Source organism: Bos mutus, chromosome 11 (assembly GCF_027580195.1).
Source record: "Bos mutus isolate GX-2022 chromosome 11, NWIPB_WYAK_1.1, whole genome shotgun sequence".
NCBI lineage: Eukaryota > Metazoa > Chordata > Mammalia > Artiodactyla > Bovidae > Bos > Bos mutus.
This window is the reverse complement of record NC_091627.1, coordinates 83692950-83712723: the sequence shown is the minus strand read 5'-3', so window position 1 is coordinate 83712723 and position 19774 is coordinate 83692950. Positions and strand designations below refer to the sequence as shown.

Genomic DNA, 19774 nt, shown 5'->3' with positions numbered 1-19774 from the left:
AGCCTAGACTTCAGTTCTCCCACCATCATCGTCCAGTGATCTTTCTCACATTATTTATGTCAATGTACAAGCATCAAGAGCTATATTCTGCATCTGTCATGGATTTTTCTACTTCTTCATTCTTTTTTTCTCTCTTTTTTTTTTAAATTGATACTTTTCCCTTTTTGCAACTTTAAGAAACACGAGGTCAGACCTGATCTACCCAAATATGTGTTTGCCTTCTCCCTTCTGCAGGCCTCTGCAATCATTACAATCAAATATTTGAATCTTTTGGCCCAAGTTCTAATAACAAACAGACCTAATAGGTCTAGCTGTCCCTCTGCCTATTGGTGATCCACCTATTTTCCTTGTAATTTCTTCTATGTACCTGGATATTTTTTGCCCTTAATCCAATAGCTCGTTTGGAAATAATTTTTGTTACACTAAAGATAAACCCCAGGTTACAAAGAGGAAACACAAGCATTTGAGATTAAATAAATTACATAAACCAAATGGGACCTAGAGGTTATTTCATCTCTCCTTTGGCTGATATTCAAGAAAGCTCATGTCATTCATCCTTAAGTGTAATTTGTGTCAGCCATTGGCAGAGCTGGGAGCAGAGGCAAGAACTTCTGCTTTTCTGTCTGATGATTTTAATGTAGAAGGAAATACATGGGGAAACAGTAAAGGAGAACTATTTGTCATCATGCTTTTAGGTTTTCTCACCCATGATTTCATTTGGCCATCCCTCCCCCACCAAAATGTTGACGACTATATGACTATCTTTCCTTTACAAGTGAAGTCTATGTATTCAGTCATGTCTATTTGCGACCCCACAAACTATAGCCTGCCAGGTTCTGTCCATGGGATTTCCCAGGCAAGAAGGAATGGGTTGCCATTCCTCCTCCAGGGGATCTTCCCAACCCAGGGACTGAATTATGTCTCTCCCATCTTCTGCATTGGCGGCCAGGTTCTTTACCTCTAGTGCCATGTGGGAAGCTCACTACAAATGAAGAACTGAAGTTAATCCTTGAGCAACAAGTCATATTGCTGGGAGATAAAATTTGATACCAGATTTGTCTGTTTAATATAAGCACCACGATAGATAAACTAAAGATTAAGTTGAAAAGCTATACACAGTTTTATGATGGCTCATAGGCACAATTTCTTTATTGCTGATGAAATTAAAAAATGCCATTTTGAACAGTGATTATCCGAGTCATAAGACATAGTAGAAAAACCATAAATTTTAGTGTCAGGAAGATATATGTTCAAATTCTGACTTGTCTGTCTAGAACGTAGTGGCTCAACAAATGAGTCATAATAGTACTTATTATTCTCTTTGTGTCTGAAAGTAAATGGTATATAGACCATATCCTGTACTAAATGTGTAGGAGAAAAGAGAAAGGTCCAAGTTCAGGACACACTCTTAAAGCGTGTTTTCATTTCTTTTCCAATTATGTTTCCTTATTATTTCATCAGATGACAATGACTAGGACGGGTTATGTAAAAATGATAAGCAACATCAAGAACAAAGAGTGGGTGTCAGAACAAATCACAGATGTATCAGCAGATAAAAAATCACCATGTACAATGAGAACTTTGTTATAAGTCTATTACGACTCCATTGTCTCATGTAATTTTTGATCATGAACTGTAACAGCAAGAAGGGATTCTAGGGGTTACAAAGTCCAGCTACCTTATCTCATAGAGGAAACAGAGTTTGGAAATCAGTTACTTAATAATTATAAACTTTGTGACAGAGTTGGAACTTGGATCCAGGGCATAGAATTTTGAGTGTAATAATTTTTTTTTTTAAATCTTCAAGTATTGAAACTGGGGCTTATTTGGGACTTCCTTGATGGTCTAGTCATTAGAATTCTGCATTTCCACTGCAAAGGGTGTGGGTTTGATCCCTGGTCAGGGAACTAAGACTTCAAGTGCCACAGGGCCAAAAAACCAACAAACTAATACCTGTTTAAAAACATACCTCCTTTGCTGATAGGGTTAATCTTTGTCATAAAGGACTATCAGTTATTCTTTAGTTGTTAGATGTCAGAAATTATTTGGTTCTCAAACAGTATCGTTTTATCTTCAGTTTTTACTCCAAAATAAAGCAGATCCATTCAGGAGTACATATGAAGAGCTCTGGGAAAAACTCTTCTAGCAATTATGAGGCACTCACCACTTACTCATTATCATTTTCCCCCCTCATTGGTAGGAAACAACACTAACTCTAATAAATGGAAAAATACAGAGCCTAAAGTCAAATTTTAGGTTCTATCTATATTTTTAGACATTACCTAAATGGGACACCACATTGCTTTAAATAAGCAGATGATATAACTAGGAGTACATGGTATATCCCATTTGCACACTGGTAAACTGAGGCAAGTTTCCAGATCCAACTCGAGGTATTACCCAAGTTTTGTCCAGTTTTGTTTGATAAAAATCCATTTTTCAAAATGTTATCCAAAAGAATTTCAGAACTGGTGATGACAGAAAATACTGCTCATGACAAGTACTTCAAACAGTTTGGTCAAGATCTAGATAACATTGCTACAAATGCTAATGGAAGGTTCTCCTTAACACCATGTGTTACTTTTGCCCTTTATAACCAGATAAACCAGTGCTTGATTTTTGAAAAGCTATTCTCAGAATATCTGTGAATAGTGGAAGATAAGATAATTTAAAAGAATAGTCATCTAAAAGAGAGAGATTTTAATCACCCTCTCTTCTGTGTAAATCCTTTCATGTTGAGGCTGATACCTTTTGAGATGGGTGAATTTGGGTCATGTAATAATAAGCAGTGGAGAAGGCAATGGCACCCCACTCCAGTACTCTTGCCTGGAAAATCCCATGGACAGAGGAGCCTGGTGGGCTGCAGTCCATGGGGTCATGAAGAGTTGGACACGACTGAGCAACTTCCCTTTCACTTTTCACTTTCATGCATTGGAGAAGGAAATGGCAACCCACTCCAGTGTTCTTGCCTGGAGAATCCCAGGGACGGGGGAGCCTGGTGGGCTGCCATCTATGGGGTCGCACAGAGTTGGACACGACTGACGCGACTTAGCAGCAGCAACAACAATAAACAGACTCTACATTTTGGACTTCATCAACCACACAAGTCCACACATCATGTGAATGAATAATGTTACAAAAATATGTTTATAAGTTAGTCAGGTAGACCTTAGAACATAAAGGACAAGTAAGATTTTTTAAATTAGCACAACAGTTTTGAGTTAAATGAGGAATAGACTACCTGCTAGGGGCATGTGGAAGACAAGAGGAAAATGTAACTCTTTAGAGAACATTTTCTTCTAGTTCTTCATCCACTGAGAATGATGTTGACCTACTCATTTCATGATTCTATAAACATTTATAGATTACACCTAAAGTATGTCAGATATTTTATGTATGAAGTCCTTCACATATAAAGAGCAAGATAAGTATGTGTCACCAAGTTGTACAGAGTCTAACAAGGAGGTGAGAAAGTACATATTGACAATACTAAGTATTATCACAGAGAGAGAGGCAGAGTGCAGCAAAGGAAAAATACAGATCAGAGTTAGGTAATGGGGAGGGAAGCATCACAGAGAGAATGGTTCTTGTATTGAGTCTTAAAGCAAGTGCAGGGTTTATTAAGTGAAAAGAGGGGGAAAAATAAAACACACTGAAGAACGAAGGTAACGAACATGTGAGAAAAAGTAGATCTGAATCACTTGACTATTTCAGTGAATCAACTGATAAGTAGTCTGGTAAAGAAAGCTAGGACAAGAATGTTTATTAGCAGATGAAGAGGGCCAAGCTTAGGAACTTAGGCAGGGCTATAATTTCAAAGCCCTTTGGTACTAAATGAACGAATTTAGATTTCATCCTGGAAGTTATATGGATTCATTAAAAGATTTTACATGTGTATGCCAGATCAAGATTGTGTTTTGCAAGATCACATTGGCAACCAAGTGGAAGATAGTTGGGAGTGGCTAGGAGGGGGTGTCTAGGTCTTCCCTGGTAGCTCAGCTGGTAAAAATCCTCCTGCAATGCAGGAGACCCTGGTTCAATTCCTGGGTTGGGAAGATCCCCTGGAGAAGGGATAGGCTACCCACTCCAGTATTCATGGTCTTCCCTGGTGGCTTAGATAGTAAAGAATCTGCCAGCAATGCGAGAGACCTGGGTTCTATCCCTGGGTTGGGAAGATCCCTTGGAGGAGGGCATGGAAACCCACTCCAGTATTCTTGCCTAAAGAATCCCCATGGACAGAGGAGCCCGGCAGGCAATAGCCCATGGGATCGCAAAGAGTCAGACACGACTGAGTGACTGAGCAACAAAGTTTGAGTCAGAGGGTCTGTGGAAATGTGTTGAATAGACAATTGAATGTATGTACAGGGGGGTGGACAGCAAATATTAGTAATGGGAAACTAGAGTCAAAGATAAAAGTGATGGTAAGAAAGTACCTGGTTGCTCAAATTTGTTCAGATACTTTGCATAAGTATATTACACTCCAGTGTATGAAACCTTTTTATTAGAGAACATTGAGCCAATCAGTACTCTATAGGAACACTGGAGGTTGGAGGAAGAGCCATGGAAGTGCAAAGAGACAAAGAGTCTCAATGTTCAAAGTCAAGTCACACTAACCTTATGACACTGCTGCTGCTGCTGCTGCTAAGTCGCTTCAGTCGTGTCTGACTCTGTGCGACCCCATAGATGGCAGCCCACCAGGCCCCGCCTTCCCTGGGATTCTCCAGGCAAGAACACTGGAGTGGGTTGCCATTTCCTTCTCCAATGCATGAAAGTGAAAAGTGAAAGTGAAGTTGCTCAGTTGTGTCCGACTCTTAGCGACTCCATGGACTGCAGCCCACCGGGCTCCTCCGTCCATGGGATTTTCCAGGCAAGAGTACTGGAGTGGGTGCCATTGCCTTCTCTGTTATGACACTGAGGGACCTTAAAATAATTGAAGAGAAAAATGCTATTGGTACATGATTTCTGACCTTCATCAGAATGGTTTACATAGCTACACAAAAGCACTTTGGGCCAAATGGAGGCATATGGGCTGCCTGATAATGCAATTAGGTGGAGTCCCTTCCTGATGGCTCAGACAGTAAAGTGTCTGCCTACAATATGGGAAACCTGTGTTTGATCCCTGGGTTGGGAAGATCCTCTGGAGAAGGAAATGGCAACCCACTCCAGTCCTCTTGCCTGGAAAATCCCGTGGACGGAGGAGCCTGGTAGTCTACAGTCCATGGGGTCGAGAAGAGTCAGACACGACTGAGTGACTAAGCTTTCACTTTCTACTAAATTGGTGGTGTTTAGTCACTAAGTCATGTACAGCTCTTTGTGGTAGTCTGCCAGCCAGACTCCTCTGTCCATGGGATTTCCCAAGCAAGAATACCGGAGTGGGTTGCCATTTCCCTTTCCAGGGTATCTTCCCACCCCAGGGATCAAACGTACGTCTCCTGATTGGCAGGCAGATTCTTTACCACTGAGCCACCATGGAAGCCCCCTTACTAAATAACCATGCTCAAAGATTGCTAATTCAGGCTGGATAGAAAGTGAGTGATGTGCTATGTGGCACTGTCCTTATGTGGCCAAATACTTTGTCAGAGTATCAGATGAAGACATAAAAACCATTCTCACAACATTTGCAATAGATGTCAAAGTTGAAGACTGTAAACAGGCTGGATGGCATTTTGGATTCACAGAGATCTTAATAAATGCGATTTAATAAGGGTGGGTTTTCATGTCCTGAACCTGGAGCTCTCAAATCATCTGCAAGTACTCCTTGACTGAGTTGTGGCTCTCATCCCTGTCAACACATTAACTAAATGAATAACAAAATAGAAAGCTAGTGCACCTTCAAAGGTGAGTTTTCAGGCATGTTTCACACACATGTCATAAAAGCATCTAAGAAATTAGAGCTATAAACTTTGAGAGAAATGTAATAACTGCGGGTCTTTAGAGACTTTAACGGTGTCAGTGGAATAGGAACAATGTTCTATTTGCTCATAAGGATTAGAACTAGATTTAAAAGGTAACTTTCTCCATTAATTTCTATGAAGAATTTGCCCAAAGTGAAGTAAATAATAGCATGGACTCTGGAACCAGATTTGTTCAGCTCTACTATTTTTTGGTTGTGTGACTGTAGGCAGATTTACTTAGTCTTTCTGTATCATTTTCCTCACCTGAAAGTGAGGATGATAGTAGGATCTAGCTTGTAAGGTTATTGTCCGGATTTAATGAGTTAATGTGTGTAAAAGCGCTGAGGAAAGTGCCTGGCACCCAGAAATTGCTTTCTGTGGAAATCCCTGGAAGCCCAGCAGTTAAGACTTCGAGTTTCCAGTGCAGGCAGAGCGGGTTCGATCCCTGGTTGGGGAGCTAAGATCTCACATATCATGCAGCTAAAAAGAAAGACAAACTGAAAACAGAAAGAAGTTGTTTTATGTGTTACTTGCCATTGTTAGTAGTTGTTACAGGAACATAGGGGGTAGCCCTTCCCCCACCCTTCCCCTCCAAATAAAAAATTAAATAGGAAAAGAGATTTAGAGAGGTACCCTTTGAGCACCTTTTAAGAATTTATGGATCATTCGTGAGCCAATATCTAGAAGCTGATAACAGCTCCCAAGCACTCTGATTGCTGACTCACCCACACAACTCCCATCAGAGAGTATGAAAGGCAGTTGCAAACAATAGCCTCCATCCTGGAAGCTAGGAAAACTGTCTGCTTGGGTATCTGACAAGGTTAGGTACTTCTTTCATTTCTGAACTCATCTCTTGCCTCCATACTTTACATATTTGGTTTTCCATTCATGTCTCTGGTGTGTGTGTGTCAGTGGCAATTCAAAATCTGTTTTTCTGGCTAACTGACTCTCACTCTGACCCCAGGTGCTTATTGAGAAAGAAAGGGCACCAAGAAGCCTTTACTTTAAAAAAACTCCCAGGCATAAAATTAAGTCCATAGAGGGAATTCCCTGGTGGCTTAGTAGTAAAGAATATGCCTGCCAATGCAGGAGACATGGGTTCGATCCCTGGTCTGATAAGATTCCCCATGCTGTGGAGCAACTAAGTCTGTGTATCAGAACTAGTGAGCCTATGCATTAGAGCCAGGCCCCTCCCTAGAGCCTGTACTCCTCAACAAGAGAAGCCACAGCCATGAGAAGCCCACAAATCACAAAGAAGAGTAGCCCTCTACACGCAGCTTAGAGAAAGCCCATGTGCAGAAACAAAGATCCAGCACAGCCCCAAACAATAAAAAAATTAATTAAAATTAAAAAAATTAAGTCCATAGAACCACAAGTACACAGCAAATAGATATTCATGGACAATGAAAACAGGCTTGTTTTGCATCTACAGAGGATAAGAACAACCTGTATATTTTGGTAGCTACTTAAGCAGCCTGACATTGCTTTTAAATTACAGTTTGGAGTGCCTCATTCCACTGAGTTATCTACCCACTAATCTAACTAAAAAGAAAGTGAAGTTGCTCAGTAGTGTCTGACTCTTTGCAACCCCATGGACTGTAGTTTACCAGACTCCTCCATCCATGGGATTTCCCAGGCAAGAATACTGGAGTGGGTTGCCATTTCCTTCTCCAGGGGATCTTCCCGTCCCAGGGATCGAACCCGGGTCTCCTACATAGCAGACAGACACTTTACCGTCTGAGCCACCAGGGAAGTCCGATCTAACTAAAACGCCTGGGTCAAATCTCTGAACCATATGCATCCATCATCCATCCCACTCTCTCTGAACTGTAGCTTTGTCCTGGACCATTACTCATAACCATACTGACTTTCAAGGAAGACTGGGGTCACAAGGTACTAATTCCTTGAAAAAAGAAAATCTATAGACAAATGATGGATACATGGGTAAATACTGCATACGATCAGTAGTGCTCAGGTATTTAGTGTCTTAAAAACTCCAGAACTCCTTTCATTAAGAACCAGTTTACCTGAGTTTAACGTAGTAGTCCCTGGTTTATTCTCTCAAAGAATTATTTTTAGTTTATAGCCCATTAATACTCAGTTCACTAGTATTTGGTGAAAGAGTTTGGGAGCTACTAATTTTGGCTGCTTTTCTTTGAACACCTACTCAGTACTAATTTATTCTCAAAAACAGCCCTTTAATTAGGGCGAGCATATGTCCCAGTTTGTCTGTGACGTTCCCAGTTCACTGCTGTTGATCCAGTGTGATAACTCACCTTCCGCCTTTTATATTCAAAAATGTTCCGATTCTGATGACCGATTATATAGACAGTCGACCTATAAAGATGTCTATTATTACTACCTGCTTGATTGCTTGGTTTGTTTATGTATTTATTACCTTTCTACAGTTTATCCTCCCAACCGTAGCTAGAATGAAGTGTTAAAATGTAAATTAGCTCATTTCATGTCTCAGTTCATAATACTCCAATGGGTTCCTAGTCCTCTTGGAATTAAAGTCTCTTAGTTGAGTTTTCCAAATCTATGGGCTTCAAAGACCTAATGAATTAGCTGCCAGCTATATCTCTGATGTCATTTTCTGTCACTCTTCTTTTTATCGAGTCTCAATGGACCCCTTATCATGCCTTGAGCAGATGAAGTATGCTCTACCTCATTGCCTTTTCACTTGCTGTTTTTCCCCTCTGTCTGGAAATCTTCTCTCCATTCACCTGAATTGTTTCCTCATAGCTTTTAGTTTTCTGCTCACATTTCATTTCCTTTGATCACCCTATCGAAAAATGCTTTCTTGTCTCCTTCTCTGTCTCCTTATCCTGCTGTGGTTTTTGTTTGTGTTGCTATTGTTTGAGTTTTGTCTCTAACACTGCAGTTATAATAGCACTCCGAACCTAACCCACTCCAGTGTTCTTGCCTGGAGAATCCCAGGGACGGGGGAGCCTGGTGGGCTTCTGTCTATGGGGTTGCACAGAGTCGGACACGACTGAAGCGACTTAGCAGCAGCAGCATTTCATCTGGAGGTGACATTTGTCTATTAGCATTTATGTCACTTTCCCTAGTTACTCTGGTTTTGGCTTGTGCTACCGTAAACCTTGGATCAACTGACCAAAAACAAACAAAAACAAAGACCTGCCATCTATAGTATTGAAAGAAATTCAATAAAATATGTCTCATACTTAAGGAGAGCCATAAAAATCAAACTGTTATTTAACAGTTTGAATGCAAGAGTTTCTGTTAATTAATCAAAACTGTTGAGAGAATTAGTTCATCTTTTAATTGAGAGTGTGAGAAGAGTAAACACATCAACATTAGTAGCTAGGAAGTTGCACTAAAGAAATTAATATATCAAAGGAAACATGACAGATGATTTGATCTCATTTGAGGCCAAGATATAAGTCATAATCCACAAGGAGTGTTTAAGGGCAAAAATATAGCTTCTTAGTATACAAAAGCTAGTGAGCATTTGAAAAATATTTGCACTCTAAAATTAAATAAAAACTTAGTAGCAGAGCTGTCTGTGAGTCTGGTGGTATCTGCTCAAGAAGAGTGTTATGCTGGCTCCAGAGGAACGTTGCTCATCTAGATAGTTATATACTGCAGCGCTGGTTGGAAGATGGATCACAACTGAAAAAGCCAAAGAAAAGCTTCCATTGACTCCAGCTTATCTTAGGGTTCTTGTTCTGGGAAATCTTCAGCTTCCATGTAAGAATGCTAGTCTGTGTATTCTAAAGAAACAGAAGCTTTTTTTTTCCCCCTGGTTGAGCTTTTCTTCTTTTCAGTCTGCATGATGCTGAGCTGGATCTCCCTGATCAGCCCATCAACATCAGGTGGGTTCTTCACCTGACAGGTGTGTGTCCCATTGTCATCAAACCACAGCTTCCAGAGGAGGATGGAGACATCATACCGCTCTGGGTTCCCATCCCAGACCACGCAGTCCTTAAAACGCCCACTCGTGGGTTTGAAGGGTCCCACATGGTAGTAGAAAGCAAACTGTTTAGGGCCTCCATATCAAGGCTGGGAATTCCAGGTCACCGTGAGAGCATCACCCACAGGGGCAAAGCAGGAGACGGTGTGGTTTAATCGAACATCTGTCCCATTGACAGCCTCCAGCACACAAGGAGTGTAAATTTCCACAGCTGCCACTGGCCAAAGAGCTGTGAACTGTGTGCCAAGGAGAAAAAGCACAGCACGAGTAGGGCTCTTGCCATACATGAGGGAAACCCAGCCCTGGCCCCAGAGACCAGACGGGGCAGACCGAGCCCTCCAGCATCCTGCCAAGGCCTCTCCTGGTGGAGAGAGCGCCACTGCATTTTTCTGGAGAAAGGAGTCTGTCCCTCACCTGTGGGAACCTGAGCATCCATGCCTGTCTGGAAATTTTCTTTTCTTCATCTTTATATCCTGGATCTTTATTAATACATTATTTGAGAAAAAGGACTATGTCTTAGTCATCATTTTATATACAAAACACAGTATTTGAAAAGAAAAATGCTCAATAAATGCTTACTAAATGAATAACAATAATGGCTACCATTTATTGAGCAATTATTATGTGCTAGGAACCAAATATATTACATGCTTTATCTCATTGGTTCTTATAAGAAGAATGAAGTAATCATTTTAAAATTCTTTTTTTTTGTATCCCTTTAGCACACGTGTGACTTGTTATAATATGTGTACGCTTTTACGTATCTTTCAATAATAAATACGTTACTTAGAGTAAATAAAGAATATTTAGGAGCTTCACTGGTGGCTCAGTGCTAACGAATCCACCTGTCAATGCAGGAGATATGGGTTCTACCCCTGACCCGGGAAGATCCCAGATGCTGGGGAGCAACTAAACGCATGCACCGCAACTATTGAGCCTCTGCTTTAGAGTCCAGGAACTGCAACTACTGAGCCCACTTGTCTCAGCTCCTGAGACCACTTGCCCTAGAGCCCATGCTCTGCAAAAGAGTAGCCACTGCAATGAGAAGCCTGAACACTGCAACGAAGAGTAGCCCCTGCTCGCCGCAACTAAAGACAGCCCATGCATCAACAAAGACTCAACACAGCCCCCCCACCCCAAGAATAATAATAAAAACATCCATTTATCCACTCAATTAGTCATCAGACTAAGTTAATTCATTCAAAATGAATTATTTATTTTGTGTCAGAAAATGGCATTGGAGATATGAAATTAAGAAGTGTCGCATTTCTGGTCACAGTCTTGGCTAGAACCTTTCTGGCCTGTGTTATTAACCCTTTCCTATAGTTCTTCTGAAAGTGCCTTGTGACAGCCCGTTTCTGTGATTCTTTGCCCCACAAGGCCAAGTTCTTCAGCATTGTGTCTCCTGGTTTTTAATGTAGCTCCAGGAGCCCAACCGGTTTAGTATAACGACAGAGTCACACAATTTCACTGATGTAAAATGTTGTGTGCTAGGCCTCTTCAGTTGTATCTGACTCTGTGTGACCCTTTGGACCGGACCATAGCCTGCCAGGCTCCTCTGTCCATGGGATTCTCCAGGCAAAAGTACTGGAGTGGGTTGCCATGCCCTTCTCTAGGGGATCTTCCTGACTCAGGGATCGAACACGTGTCTCTTACAGCTCCCTCACTGACAGCGGGGTTCTTTACCACTAGTGCCACTTGGGAAGCCCCTTAGGTGATTTGTATCTTTATCATCTCTGAAAACAACAAAAGCAATATTCAAAAGACTTTCTTATACTTTTAGAATAACTATGCATATATATGGATGAAGTTGTGAAAGTTGGAACTTGAACTGGCAATTCCATAAGCTAAGTATACAGGGCTTCCCGGTGGCTCAGCGATAAAGAATCTGCATACAATGCAGGAGACGCAGGAGATGAGGGTTTGGTCCTTGGGTCAGGAAGACCCCTTGGAGGAGGGCATGGCAACCCACTCCAGTATTCTTGCCTGGAGAACCCCCTGGAGTCTGATGGGCTACCATGGGGTCACAAAGAGTCAGACATGACTCAAGACACTGAGCACGCACACACACAAGCTAGGCATTCTTCTACTATTTCACACAGAGGCTGTTTAATAGCTTGTCCTTTGTGTTAAAACTAGAGGCCTGGGTTTAATCAATTCTTTCAGGGTTAACTATTTCCAGGAGATGGTTCCATGATTGGATGACAGCTACTTTTCATCCTATGTATTAACTCTGGCCAATTAGCCATGGCTGCCTGCAATAATCTGAGTGAGAATGACTTTGAGACCAACCTAGGCTCAGTCAGTGACAATGACATGACTGATGTCTGCCATGGAGGCTGCGAGGTCAGGGTACACCTTATCTGGATTCTAAACCATCATTTAGCTTAACAACAAGGTCATACCCAGATTATCTACCTGCAAGATTTCTCAGAGCTAGTGGCATGTTAGCCTGTCTTCAACATCTGAGATGGTGATTCATTTAATACAATATTTCATAGGCACTGGTTTTAGATAACAAGACCTCTTATTGCACCAAAGATGCTGAAGAATAATTCCTTCTCTGATCACATTTTGGAAGATGTAGTTTGGAAGATCACAAGCTCAGTGAACTTTTGAAGAGCTGGTTCTCTAACTCTTCAGTGAATATTTATTAGATATCCCTTTGAAAAACATAAAATGATCCAGTAAATTGGGCACATTTTGTTTTAGTTTAACCCAAATGGATTATTGAGGGAGAAAAAGAGCTTTGGGACATATATTTTCTCTACTAGTTATTTATTTAGCCTGTGTTACCCTAAAGATCCTAAACTGTGGCTTTGGTAAACACATATTGAACAAAAACTAAGTATCTAAGTGTTACTTCAAATTTGTTTCTTTATAGTGAAATTTTGGGTCTCTGATTTTTAGCATGCTGTGCTTTTGTTTTAGTTTTTCAACGTTTTATATTGCTCAAGAAATTCTGTACTTTAAGTTAACTAATTATTATGGCTGTTTGTTGGTAGCATTGTTGATTGGTGATAATTTAAGAATTGTAAGTTATTGTAAGTTAAAGATTTATGGGAACTACAGTAACCTCATTTTTTGTTGTTGTTGTTTAAATCACTCATCTTTTTATTTGTTTTCCCTAACCCCTACATGAATCACAATAGATATTTATCTTTTTAAGGCAAAACAGTATTCAAATTATTAGCAGCAAAATTAGCTCTGGGGAAACAGTATAATAAATGTTCTTGAATGTGTAATAGCATAGAGTGAGAGAAGGTGGGTTTGAACTCTAATCCTTTTCACATGCCTGATAAAAAGTAGAGGGGATTAAAGGTAATCTTTCATTCCATTTTCTTTGCAAAAAAATAAGCTACTAACTTCTGTACAAGTTTTATTACCACAGTTAAAATACATTTTAATTTTCATAAATGAATATACCACTATATAATATTGGTGAAAATTATATATTGAATTCTTGAAGGTCTGATGCTCATAAGCATTATCTAAAATGTAAGTTGAATGCTGAGTAGATCTCTTGTTCTTCATTTAAAATTTTGAATTGAAATTTAAATGTGATTTGATATGTCTGTGAGATGGGACCTGGAATACAATACTAACTTTCATTTAAATAATTTTTATCTCACTTTATCATTTTTATACAAATCATTTCTGCTGTATAACAGTGAAGACTGGGGGGAGGGGAAGGATATACTAGTTTTGACACATTTATTGAAAAAGTGGGTATTATGAAAGAGAAGATTATGTAAAGAGAATGGAATAGAGTCACAAAATAATCATTTAACCTCTGTTTCTCAAAAGTGTCTAGCCAACAATTTATAAATATTAGTTTATAAAGGACAATCAAACTATTTCTTATATAGTTGGTACTCAGAAACATTGTTTCAAATGATTAGATTCCTCATTAATCAGATAAAGTGGACAATAAGCCACATATCCTGGAATGCAAAGTCAAGTGGGCCTTAGGAAGCATCACTATGAACAAAGCTAGTGGAGGTGATGGAATTCCAGTTGAACGATTTCAAATCCTAAAAGATGATGCTGTGAAAGTGCTATACTCTATATGCCAGCAAATTTGGAAAACACAGAGGTGGCCACAGGACTGGAAAAGGTCAGTTTTCATTCCAATCCCAAAGAAAGGCAATGCCAAAGAAAGGCAATGCCAAACTACTGCAGAATTGCACTCATCTCACATGCTAGCAAAATAATGCTCAAAATTCTCTAAGCCAGGCTTCAACAGAACATGAACCGTGAATATCCAGATGTTCAGGGTGGATTTAGAAAAGGCAGAGGAAGCAGAGATCAAATTGCCAACATCCGTTCAAAATGTTGTTGCTCTTGAAAAAGAAAGTTCCAGAAATGAATTTTATCATTTATCATCTACACCAAAGCCTTTATTGCCTACACCAAAGCCTTTGACTGTGTGGATCACAACAAACTGTGAAAAATTCTAAAAGAGATGGGAATATCAGACCACCTGACCTGCTTCCTGAGAAATCTGTATGCAGGTCAAGAAGCAACAGTTAGAACTGGACACGCAACAGCAGCCTGGTTCCAAATCAGGAAAGGAGTACGTCAAGGCTGTATATTATCACCCTGCTTACTTAACTTATATGTAGAGTATATCATGTGAAATGCCAGGCTGGATGAAGCACAAGCTGGAATCAAGATTGCTGGGAGAAATATCAATAACCTCAGATATGCAGATGACACCATGCTTTTGGCAGAAAGTGAAGAACTAAAGAGCCTCTTTATTAAAGTGAAAGAGGAGAATGAAAATGTTGGCTTAAAATTCAACATGCAAAAAACTAAGATCATGGCATCCAGCCCCATCACTTCATGGCAAATAGATGGGGAAACAATGGAAACAGTGACAGACTTTGTTTTCTTCAGCTCCAAAATCACTGCAGATGGTGACTGCAGCCATGAAATTAAAAGACTCTTGCTCCTTGGAAGAAAAGCTATGACCAACCTAGACAGCATATTAAAAAGCAGAGACATTACTTTGCCAAGAAAGATCCATCTAGTCAAAGCCATGGTTTTTCCAGTAGCCATATATGGATGTGAGAGTTGGACTAAAAAGAAAGCTGAGCGCTGAAGAATTGATACTTTTGAATTGCGGTGTTGGAGAAGACTCTTGAGAGTCCCTTGGACTGCAAGGAAATCAAACCAGTCAATCTAAAGGAAATCAGTCCTGAATATCCATTGGAAGGACTGATGTTGAACCTGAAGCTCCAATACTGTGGCCACCTGATGTGGAAAAGACCCTGATGCTGGGAAAGATTGAAGGCAGGAGGAGAAGGGGATGACAGAGGATGTGATGGTTGGATGGCATCACTGGCTTGATGGACATGAGTTTGAGTAAGCTCTGGGAGTTGGTGATGGACTGAGAAGCCTGGTGTCCAGTAGTCCATAGGGTCGTAGAGTAGGACACGACTGAGTGATTGAACTGAATCTAAGAAGAATAATGTGGCTTGCTCTCACTTCTTGTCAGATTCTATATTGTATATTTTTTGTACATTAATTTTTTTAAGCATTAATATATTTGTTTCTATCTTTTAAAGGCCAAGAAACAGTTGTGGGACTGCAAAATACAGAGGCTAAAAATAGGCTTCAAATTCTTCCTTTTCTGTTTACTTGCTGTGTGACCTTGGGCATGTGACTTCACTTCACTCTTCTTTAGCAAAATGACTGCCAATCTTGTAGGGTAATTTTTAGAATTTATAAATTAATATATATGACTTCCTTGAAAGTGTTTTGGAAAACAGTAGAGTTCAACACACCTCAAGACAGTTATTAGGTCTTGCCCAGAATGACAATAAGAAGCATAGTTGGAATTTTATTGATTTGTCTGAATCTTGAACTCAGGCTTTTAACCAAAAAAAAGAAGAACTTTTATTTCATAATATTTTCTATATGGGTACAGCATCAATAAAGTTAAGATTTAGAAATAGTTTGTTAAAATTCTATTTCTTTAAATGAAATTCAACAATAGCTTGTAATTGATAATTGCATAATAACAGCATAATAGTATATATGTCATTTTACATATGATTGCATCTTATCTCTGAAAGGGCAAACTGTTGAAGAGACTTTATTATAATAACATATTATTAATTGGAATATAATGCATTGCTCTGAATAGGGTAAATATTCAACGGATTCATCTATCTCTATGTAAAACAGAATTTGTTTAGAAAACAATTAAGGAAGGAAACGTCTTGTTAACTGGTATCCTTCTCATCTATTACGATGACTTCATTTTTTTTATGACTTTATTTTTGATATAGTTTTTGTATGTCTTTCATATTTGTGAGTGAATATACATCTATATTTATTTTTGACATCTTAAATGATAGTTTCCAGACTCACCATGATATTATTTGGAGTAAGAGGGAAAGTCAATGTTTGTGATTAACTGACACTACTGAGTGACTGAACTGAACTGAACTGAATCAGTATCTCCCAAATGAACAGTATGAGTGGTGGGTTAACTTTAGAAACTGAATTGAAAGGAATTCAAGAATTCATATACTCTAAAATGTGATCATTCTTCTGTCTAGTATTTCTAATGACAGGGAAATTAGTCTTGTAAGAAAAATACATCTGATTTTAATATTGATTACAAAGATGGTACCACCATTTACAGGCAATTAAGCTAAACTCTTTTTTTGCTCTTTGCTACTTAACTCCTTTGATATGGTTATTGCTATCCACAATTTGCAGAGAGGGAAATAGAGGCTTACAAAGATGATGTTACCTGTCCAAAGTCACTTAGCCATTAATACATTGAAGGCAGACCTAAAACCTAGGCTGTCAGACTGAAGTTATCCTCAGCAGTCATCATTCTAATCACTGCTTCCACTCCCTTTCTCAAATAGTCTGCTATAACCTGAGCTGAAATCTAAAAGTGTTATTTATCCTCTATCTACATTCAACCCAGAATCATTTTTGCAGGGCTCAGGGAGCCCAGTCTTCACTTCTTACTGACAAGTGCAAGGAGTCTTGTGTGGCCCTACATAGCCTCTTAGTATTGTGGCTAGTCTTAATTTCTTATTCATATTTATTAATACATGATAATTAATATATCCTCTGCATAAAATCATTCACCCTCTCTCCAAAGTTCTTGACACTTAGAAAGGCAAAAAAGGCAATGATTTTCCTAATCCATAGAAAACTGTTGCTATCCAAAATTAATATGCACTTTCAGATGGCTGTTTGATAATTAGCTAAAACAATATGAAATTTCACTTGGCAGCTGTAGTTAAGATCCATAACGTCACATATACACACATATATTTTTACTTTTCAATAATTGTGGCCAGCATTCAGGCCAGGGGGTATGAGTGATACGAACTAGATCTATATCTAGTGAAAGATTTTTAAATATGTTGGAACCTTTCAATAGGTACTTTCTGTCAGAAAATATTACTACAATCAAAATTCCAAGAAATCACCTTTCTGGGAAACAGCATGTTTTTTATCTTCAGCTGTTCTATTAACTCCCCTCAACCAAATAAACTGGACTGATGACCAGTTTTTTTATTGCAAAAAGAAACTGGTTCTCAGTGCTGGTTGCACATTAGAATTTCCTGGGGTGGATTAAAAGAAGAAGCTGCCTTTGCCTGAACTCCCATAAGAATATTTAGTCCATCAAGGGTACAGTGGACATCTCCTCCTCCACTCCCCGCCCAGTGATTTTCAGGAGTCGAGGACCACGGCCCATTTCATGGCAAGGTGTCGATGGAATGGAAAAGGCCATTTTCTCCTCAGCAGACTAAGTGCCATGGTAACTTGTCCCCTTTCATTTCTTTGTTGTAGTTCAGTTGCTAAGTAGTGTCCAACTCTTTGCGACCCCGTGAACTGCAGCACACCAGGCTCCTCTGTCCTTCACTGTCTCCTGGAGTTTGCTCAAGCTCATGTCCATTGAGTCAGTGTTGCCTTCCAACCATCTCATCCTTGGTCGTCCCCTTCTCCTCCTGCGCTCAATCTTTCCCAGCATCAGGGTCTTTTCCTGTGAGTCGGCTCTTCACATCAGGTGGCCAAAACATTGGAACTTCAGCATCAGTCCTTCCAATGAATATTCAGGGTTGATTTCCTTTAAGATTGACTGGTTTGATCTCCTTACTGTCCAAGGGACTCTCAAGAGTCTTCTCCAATACCACAGTTCAAAAGCAGCCATGAAATTAAAAGGTTCTTGCTCCTTGGAAGAAAACGCTATGAAAAACCAAGACAGTATATTAAACAGCAAAGACATCACTTTGCTGACAAAGGTCCATATAGTCAAAGCTATGGTTTTTCCAGTAGTCATGTATGAATGTGATAGTTGGACCATAAAGAAGGCTGAGTGCAAAAAAACTGATACTTTTGAATTGATGCTTTTTATATCTTAAAGATACTTTAATAATTATCTGCCATGGAATGTCCAGTTTTAATCATTAGAGAAATTTTTATTTTATTTAAGTTCCCAATAGATTCTCTTTTCCTTAGAGTAATCATTTTCATTTCCTTGAAACTTAATGGGTTTTCCTCTGGGTCACCATTTTCCATGCCTCTGGAAAAGCAAATCTCTACTCTTACTTTCATACAAATTCTCCCCAAACATTTTAAGGGATATTGTTCACATCAAAGCCCCTAAAAACATCTGTTTCTCCTGCTCTTTTGGTAGCAGCCAGGCTCAGGAGCTATCTGGTCTGGCCCTTCACAGACAGACACCTCAAATCTGTGCTCTATGCTTTCAGGACAAAATTCAACTTTTCTATCATTCTTGGTCTCTGTGAATTTGCTTCTACCTCAGCTAACTATAGCATAGAGAATTCAAGTCATATTTTTTTCACGTAAGACCGTCAATACTTCCAATTCTCTTCTCAAAATATGAGCTCAAGATTTTCTAACATGTACAGTCATCACCAAATACTTAAGAAGTCATAAGTCAAAAGGGCAAGTAGTTTATGGTCAAAATTTTTTTTCATAGATGACATACTATATATATAAAATAGCAGTAAGTAATTCTTTATTACTTCATAAATTTGTTTACTAAAGAAAAAACAGGAACAGACATTTCTCACGAGGGGTACACACTTGAAATGCACTTGGCAATAAGCAAATGAGAAACAGTGGATGTCATATATGCATTGCATCCGATTACAAACACTAGTGACATCATTTAGATTAACCTTTTATATATTGAAAATTGCCAAAACTCTTGCTGTGCTATTTCTTTCAGAAAGCCGGCTGGTATGTAGTGTTTAATTATTTTAACTCCATCCTTTTGAAGGCCTGTTCCACTTTAGCTGAAGTTATGACAGTTTAGTTAGCTCTGTTAGTTTAAAAAGAGAAGGCATAGTTTATTCTCTCTCCTTCTCTCTCTCGCCTGCAGATATAGAATATTAGTATTTTTAGATAAAGTAAAATAGCTTATTTTAGAGATGTAGAAAGGTTAGTCTGAATGTGTTGTTAATATAACATGCTGTCAGTTTAAATAGACTAGACATCTAAATTTGATGAAAATTTAGAATGATAATTATTTTAGTAATGATAATGTATTCTTATTGAAATAAAACCTTGTTTTTTCTTTCCCTGGCGCATTTTTTGGTCTTAGAGAACATCCACAACTTGAAGAAACCCACCACACAATTTAAGTCGCTTTGCCTATATCCTTTTCCCAGATATGTAATTTATCCAAAGACCATCTCCTTGGTCAGTATTACAAGCTGTTTTTATTATTTTCTTAACATTTGTTTATTAATCATTTTCCGTATCATATATGTCATCAGAGAAGGAAGAATCACACTCAATTTTTCTTTCTTTTTTTTTTCCTTCTCATGTTCTATCTTAAGATTAAAAACATACTTAAATGAAGAGTTGGTTCAAATCTTCCATGAAACATAGACACAATATTCTCAATGAGGGAAATTTTGAATTTAAATTCCATTAT

The 19774-nt window shown here is 39.0% G+C and overlaps 1 protein-coding gene across 3 annotated transcripts in view; it reads right to left on the bottom strand.

Annotated features, from left to right (window-relative positions):
• SLC8A1 (solute carrier family 8 member A1) overlaps positions 1-19774 on the bottom strand; it is a 463121-nt gene that overhangs the window by 442106 nt on the left and 1241 nt on the right. The gene's annotated exons all lie outside the window — the stretch shown is intronic.